At 46.5% G+C, this 7,662-nt stretch overlaps 1 protein-coding gene across 1 annotated transcript in view; it reads left to right on the top strand.

The window, feature by feature from the left end:
• Positions 1–7,073: 7,073 nt before the first annotated feature.
• FBXL3 (F-box and leucine rich repeat protein 3) overlaps positions 7,074–7,662 on the top strand; it is a 45,545-nt gene continuing 44,956 nt past the window's right edge. Inside the window, exon 1 of the mRNA XM_073347125.2 lies at positions 7,074–7,591. The gene's annotated coding sequence lies outside the window, so the exon portion shown is untranslated. The remainder of the gene's footprint in view (positions 7,592–7,662) is intronic.

Here is a 7,662-nt window from a genome sequence, read left to right as displayed (position 1 = left end):
TCTACCTTGCACGTTAATGTAATTTCATTGTCTCTTCTTGCTTAATTTATACTGGAGACACGTTCAAGCAGGTGGAATCACATTCCTTTATCTAGGATAGGGCGATTTAAACCCTGCCTGCCAAACACCTTTTAAGAACATGTTTTCAGCACATTTTTTCATGTCACCTGTACATACACCATGCAGTAATATTAATGATCAGCACGTTGCCAGTTCACATATGATACCTTTGAAGATACAGATGATAACAACAGTGAATTGGGGTACTTGAGCTGGTCAGGGCAACTGAGGCTCATGGTTACACACCAGAAGCCCCTTGTCCTCTCGTACTGGGGTGCTGTTAGGTCACAGTAATAAAGTGAGTGACTGTCAAGGTTCCTTCTCCACTCTGAACTCTATGGTACAGATGTAGGGACCTGCATGAAAGACCCCCTAAGCTTATTCTTACCAGCTTAGGTTAAAAGCTGCCATCACCAAGCGTTTAAACAAAGATCAGGGAAAGAGCCCACTTGGAGACGTCTTCCCCCAAAATATCCCCCCAAGCCCTACACCCCCTTTCCTGGGGAGGGCTTGATAAGAATCCTCACCAATTTGTACAGGTGAACACAGACCCAAACCCTGAGATCTTAAGAACAATGAAAAAAGCAATCAGGTTCTTAAAAGAAGAATTTTAATTAAAGAAAAAGTAAAAGAATCACCTCTGTAAAATCAGGATGGTAAATACCTTACAGGGTAATCAAATTCCAAACATACAGAATCCCTCTAGGCAAAACCTTAAGTTACAAAAAGACACAAAAACAGGAATATACATTCCATTCAGCACAACTTATTTTATCAGCCATTTAAACAAAACAGAATCTAACGCATATCTAACTAGATTGCTTACTAACTCTTTACAGGAGTTCTGACCTGCATTCCTGCTCTGGTCCCAGCAAAAGCATCACACAGACAGAGAGGACCCTTTCCCCCCAGCTTTGAAAGTATCTCGTCTCCTCATTGGTCATTTTGGTCAGGTACCAGCGAGGTTATCTTAGCTTCTTAACCCTTTACAGGTGAAAGGATTTTTCCTCTGGCCAGGAGGGATTTAAAGGTGGTTAGCCTTCCCTTTATATTTATGACAGTGACCATTTAAGTAGAATTCCTAACAGATGGCACCACAAAGCGATCAGAAAGATCGGCCACCACCTACATCAGGGCATGCGTGCTGGAATATTTGACTATATTTGACTGTAGGCAAATAGGTAGTCAATTGAGATTATCTGATCTGTCATGTTATAGCTACACTGCAGTGTAAGCCTGGGCTCAGTCAAGCTTTAACCCAACCCCTCCCCCCCTTCCATCTACACACAATTCTGTCTGACTTGGCCTTGGCCCCAGCAGCCCACAGAGTGGGTGGATTTGACCCCAGGTCCCATTGGAACTTGGCCCAAATGCCTTCATTTTGCACTGGGGACACAGCTCAGGCCTGGGCCCCCAGACTTGGGCCCTGACAATCTACCAGCACTATCCCACAAACTCATGGCCTGGTGTTCTCTGTCCATTCTATCCCAAGAGTAGCCCGTCAACTTCCAGAAAATGGAAGCAGCTCCCCTTGTTCAAGTACAGTAGATTAGCGTTTAACCCTTCCATTTTATTCTGACCGCTGAGCTGCAAACACAGTGAATCTTCTCCTGTGTTTACAATGGCTACTGACCAGAAGAAATTCTTTGCAAAATGCGCTGCTTCCTGGTCACAGGATCACAGCCAAATTTTGGTGAATCTCTGGTGTGAGGTGAGCAAAAAGTTTGATTTTTAGTAAGAGTACCAGGAATGACTAAGTGTACCAGGAAATACTGAAGAAAATGGCAGTATTGGGAATTCTCTGGACCCATGACCAGTGCAGGGAGAGGATTAAGTGGCTCATGATCAACTACCAAAAAGCCAGGGATGAGAACCATGCCTCTGGGATCTCGCAGTCACCCTTCTCCTTTTCTGAGGAATTTGACCAGTTGCAGGGTACTGCACTGAGCATGGAGCCAACAGTGCTTCCCAATGGCCTGATCAACTGGGCTGGCAGCCTTCTGACCCCAGAATCCAGTTTAGGACCAGCGGGGAGCCAGAAAATGCTGGATCAGGGTAGCAAAGTGACTCTGGTACTGGAAGTGGTCCCGGTCCTGAGGTCTTGCCACTGAAGCAGCTCCAGTACAGCCTGGGTCCCTACTTAGAGGAACTTTTTGATGCTCCCCTTTACTCAAGGAGCAGTCTGCCACAGAACCAGGAGCGGAAATTGAAGTGATGGAATGCCCCCTAGAGCCTTGCAAGATTCTGGCTCCATAATTGTTTTTATTAATGTCGGAACAGAAGCGGTTTCCAGATTATGAACCAATGCAAAAGTTATTACTAGTCACTGGCAGCAGAGGGTATCCACTAATGGTGGATTGTATGGCAGTGTCTTAGTGACCCCCCCCCATCCCCACCTCACATGGAATTAAAAATGGAGACCAGGAAGCACAAACAGTGAAACAAGCATTTAAAAATTAAGTTTTACTCGAAACTCCCACAGTCTTCCTAAAATGTGCCAGGATGTTAAAAATAAGAACCTTATATTGCCTTTTCTGTTAGCATGCTGCTCTGCACTAACACAATGGTGTAACAAGCTGGCCGTAAACAGTGAGCTGTCTGGGAGGGAAGTTGACATGTAGTCCATTTACAAGTGTGGTCTATTTAAGCTAAATGTAGTCCAGGTAGTACATGGGTACAAAATCATTTGTCTGAAATAAGGCTGGGGAGGTGTATGCAGTTCAGAAATGTGCTGGGATGGAGGTTTGCTGTGCAGTTCTTTCCAAGTTCATAGTAGCATGTGTACTTGCATACAGTCAATAAAAGGCTGTATCACAAGCCATGGGGAGGCAGTAATCCATGCAGATGGTAAAAGAGCATCCTGTTGATTTCCTAATGAATGAAGCCCTAATCCTGGGTGTTGATAGCCATAAACTTTTCCCAGATAGGTATCACATGTCAGGGAACAGCATATTTTCCAGTGCCACCTCAGGAACTGACCAGCCCACTCCACTCATACATGAGCTGTTCAGTCACCATAAATTTGAATACTTCAGTGGGATGCACACTTGCCACTGGAAGCTTGGAATAAAATCTCTTTGCCATGCAAGAACCACAAGAATTGTTATGTTCTCTAAAAAGTGGAACGTCTGAAAGGATAGAGAAGGCTTGTGTACTATGCTGCAGTCACCTCCCTTTCCCAAAAGCAGTCTGTAATTTTTAAACAAAATTGTGACTTTTGACTTACCATTCTCCATATATTCTTTTCACTGCAATTAATCCAGCTGCGTCCCTAGAGCTTCGACAATCTGAAGCGTTCTCACAATATACTGATGTTCAATTTTACAAAGTATAATTTTTTTGTCCTTGAAATTCCACAAAGCTTTTTTTTTTTTGTGCTCATGCACTGAATTATTTGATAAGTACTGAGACACTAATTTTCTGTTTCATGTCAGCTTGCAGGGACCGTCACAGGCTATTGTACCTTGGCAGTTTGCACAAGTTCCAGCTGAACCTTGGGTCTCAGTATCATAACTGACTGGTCCAAGAAGAAGTTTTTCCATCATGAACTTATACTTGAAAAACTGGACAAAGCCAACAAGTGCATGCAACATCGAGAGGATTCACAGCAAGTGGAGAAGCAATCGGAAAGGCACATGCAGGGTGCAGAGCTCCAGAACAGAACTGTAGCATTAGATCAGACACTTGCATTGTAGTTCCTAGAACAGGAACGTTGGTATACAGAGGAGGACCGAGCACAGCAGAAAGCCTTGTTTGAATGGCTGCTTTTGCTAATGGCCATTAGCGCAGGCTTCTGCTGCATCTGCACCATGGCCTGATTCTCCTCCACAGTAACATGCACCACATAACAGGAACATGTTCGACAATTCTATAGTTGGGCGGCTCATACAACTGCAATTTAGCAGCAGCTGGACACGGCAAGTCTACCCCAGTTTACTTGCACCCCTATGGTAACCCCTTCCCCTCCTGAATACTTCCATCCCCATGCATGCCCCTTTCCTCTTGCAGTCTGCCACCCCACTGCACACCTCCACACTTGTGCAGTGCAGCAGTGCCAAGTGCATGATAATCGCTGAATAAAAAGAAAGGAGAACATGTTAGGGGACATGCAAAATTAAGGGATTTTTGTGGTGGCACTATTTAATGTTTGGTTTGTGCTCTTTGTTTTATTACTCTTTGTGGTGTTGGTGTATTACAATTGTTTCTGTGCTATAGTGACAGCTGGTTCTGCCTGGCAATGCTCTAATACTGTTATTTTTGTAATTCAAATAAAGGCTTTTTTATTTTATTAAGAAAGTTTGTCATCAATACATCACATCTTATAACGTGAATTCTGAATAATAAAGATAAACATGGGGTAAGGCACAACAGATACGTTGCATCTAAACACAATTTCTCAAAATATATATGTACATTAATCAATAATGTAAATGCACTGTTTCCCCACACATTACATTGTCATGTCATACAAAATAAAAATTCAGGACAATCAATACCTCTCCCAACTCACTCTGTACGTTGACAGTACAGCCCATCCCCTATCCCCATTTCATTATGTGATAGCACCTCATTTACTGTAAACAATGCTGTAGAAAAACTTTCATAAAAGTATTATTCTCCATCTTCCATTGGTCCATCCATGTTCACAACATGGGAGCACAGAGCACCCCTGATTTCTGTTGTTCGGGTGCATCCTGCCCCAGATGTGATAGGTGCAGTTCTCATTGAGTATACCAATTCAGCAATCCATTACTGTCATAGGTCCATTCAGTGGTAAAGGGCTCATCTTTGGCTTCACAAAGATTGCAAAGGGCACAGCAAGTCACAAAAATGCAGACAGTATTGATGACAGTGGAATCCAAACAGGTTTGTAGACAACGCCAGAAGGATTTCAATCTGCCAAACTCACATTCAATCACCATTCTACACCTGCTGAGAGTGCAATTAAATCTTCTTTTGCCAAGCTCTCTGAGATCAGGATACGGTTCCATCAGCCAAGGCAAAAGGGGTTACACTGGGGGACCCAAGCTAAAAAATTCTTAACCTAGGGTCACCAATGAGTGTGGACACGCAAGCCCTGGGCTTTCAAACCCAGGGTTCATGAACTCAAATCCCAGTAACCCAGGTCTTACACTGCAGTGTAGAGATACCCTCAACTGACCAGCCTGCCAAGCCTATGAAGGAGGTGGACAGAGCGCTTCACCCTCAGGAGTCAACATCATTCTTGCGGGAATGGAATGAACACAACAGCCAGAATGAGTCAGACCAGTGGTTCATCTAGCCACGCATCCTGTCTTTTGTCAGTAGCCAACAACAGATGCTTCACAAGGAATGAATAAAACAAGGCAATCATCAAGTGATACATTCCCGTCATCCAGTTTCAGCATCTGTCAGTCAGAGGTATAGGGACATCTAGTGCATGGAGTTGCATCACTGACCACCTTGGCTAATAGCCACTAATGAATTTATCTAATTCTTTTTTTAATCCAGTTATAATTTTGGCCTTCACAACATCCGCTGGCAATGAGGTCCATAGATTGACGGTGCACTGTATGACAAAGTGCTTCCTTTTGTTTGCTTTAAACCTGCTGCCTAATTTCATTGCGTGACCCTTGGTTCTTGTACTATGTGAAGGGGTAAATAACACTTCCTTATTCACTTTCTCCACACCATTCATGATTTTATAGACTGCTATTATCATATCCTCCCTTGGCTGTCTCTGTTCCAAGCTGAATAGTCCCAATTTTTGTTCTCTCTCCTCTTATATAAGCTACTCTATACCCTTAATAATTTTTGTTCTGAACCTTTTCCATTTCCATTTTTTTTAGATGGGGTGACCAGAACAGCATGCAGTATTCAAGTATTCCCAATGCTTCCGAACATTCTTTTAGCTTTTTGACTGCTGCTGCACAGTGAGCAGATGTTTTCAGAGAACTATCCACAGTGACTCCAAGATCTCTTTCTTGAGTGGTAACAGCTCATTTAGACCCCATCACTTTTTAAGTATAGTCGGCATTATATTTTCCATGTATATTATATGGAATTATATTGTATTTCCATATACATTATATGTATTACTCTGCATTTATCAACATTGAACTTCAGCTGCCATTTTTTTGCCCACTCACCCTGTTTGTGAGATCCCTTTATAACTTTTCATAGTGTGCTTTAGACTTAACTATCTTAATTTTGTATCATCAACAAACTTTGCCTTCTCAGTTTACCCCTTTTTCTAGATCAAGCAGGAAGAGCCCAGCAGCTCAGGGTAACTGTTCCCTTCTCCCCGACTCATAACCAACAGGACAGCTCCTAAACCCTTCCCCCAGCCTGGTACTGGTAGGGTGAAAGTCCCAGGAGGGGCATGGTGGTAGAAGGGGGCAGGATTGGCTGGTGTAACCAGGCCCTCTCACCAGTACTCTTTTACTGTTTTCTTATGCTCACCTATCTGCCTGCATGCATCTGTTTTCTCATCTTGGACTGTAAGCTCTTTGAGGCAGGGCCTGTGACTTTGTTCTGTTTGTACAGCACCTAGCACAATGCAGTCTTCATCTATGACTGGGCCTCCTCAGTGGCACTACAGGACTACTGATAATAGTGCTTAATTTGGGGGTTCAAGGCAGAGTCAATTGCTGGCCAGCGAGATGCGGGGGCCAGGTAGGAGAACTCCTGCGGCAAGAGTCAAAACGCGCCTCAGGGGGCAGGCACCGGCAGCAGACCACTTGTTTAGTTTTAAGCTGGACCATCCTGCCTTTTTACGGTTGGTCCCCTGCCCAGTGGTAAGACAAAACGAAACGTGACTTTGTCTGTCATCACCACCACCACCACCACCACTCCGGCAGCCGCAGGGCAGCACACGCTCCTGAACGGCGCCCAGCGGCGGCGCGCCCTTGCTGCTCCGGCGCTCCGCCCGCTCCCGTCCGGTAGCTTCTGTGGGTGACGCTGCCATCAACACCCAGGAGAGGCGGTTCAAATAACAAGAGCGAGAGCGAGATCCCCCGCGGCTCCCAGGCCCAACTCATGGCTTCCGGCGGCCTGGAGGGGTGGTTTGGTTATAAACCCCACGGGGTCGTCACAGGGGAGGCCACAGCTCAGCCCCCGGCCAAGCCGGCCTCCTCTGCCGAGGGACTGCGGAGTGGAAGGAGTTCCCGTCCCCAGGCTGGCGGCCACAGCGAAGTCGAGCCGGCCAACGGCTCGCCGAGGGCCGTTGAAAGGGGTGACTCGCGCCCGCCCACCACAGCGCACCCCCAGGGGCGGAGCTTGTTGCCGGGCGCGCTCGCGAGGCCGCGCGAGGCTCCCGGGCCAAGCCGCCGCCATTTTGGGTGCTGTGCGGGGCAGCTTCCGCCGCCGTGAAATAAACAAGGGGGCGGAGGGAGCGAAAGGACGGAGCCGGAGCCACCGCGGGAAGCTTGTTTGGCTGGTGGGAGGCGGGACGCTGCTTGCCAGAGCCGCTGATGCGGCGGGAGCGGAGGCGCCAGTGTGGCCTGGGCCCAGGTTAGCGTGAAGCGCAGCAGGGAGCCGCCGCCGCCGCCAGGTGAGGGGCTGGGGCCCTGAGGGGAGAGGCTGACGGGCCGGCGATGGGAGGAGGAGTGATGGAGCTGTCTT

The sequence above is a fragment of the Lepidochelys kempii genome, chromosome 1 (genome assembly GCF_965140285.1).
Source record: "Lepidochelys kempii isolate rLepKem1 chromosome 1, rLepKem1.hap1, whole genome shotgun sequence".
Classification (NCBI taxonomy): Eukaryota; Metazoa; Chordata; order Testudines; family Cheloniidae; genus Lepidochelys; species Lepidochelys kempii.
The sequence above is the reverse complement of the archived record's forward strand: the minus strand, read 5'-3'. Positions and strand labels throughout refer to the sequence as shown.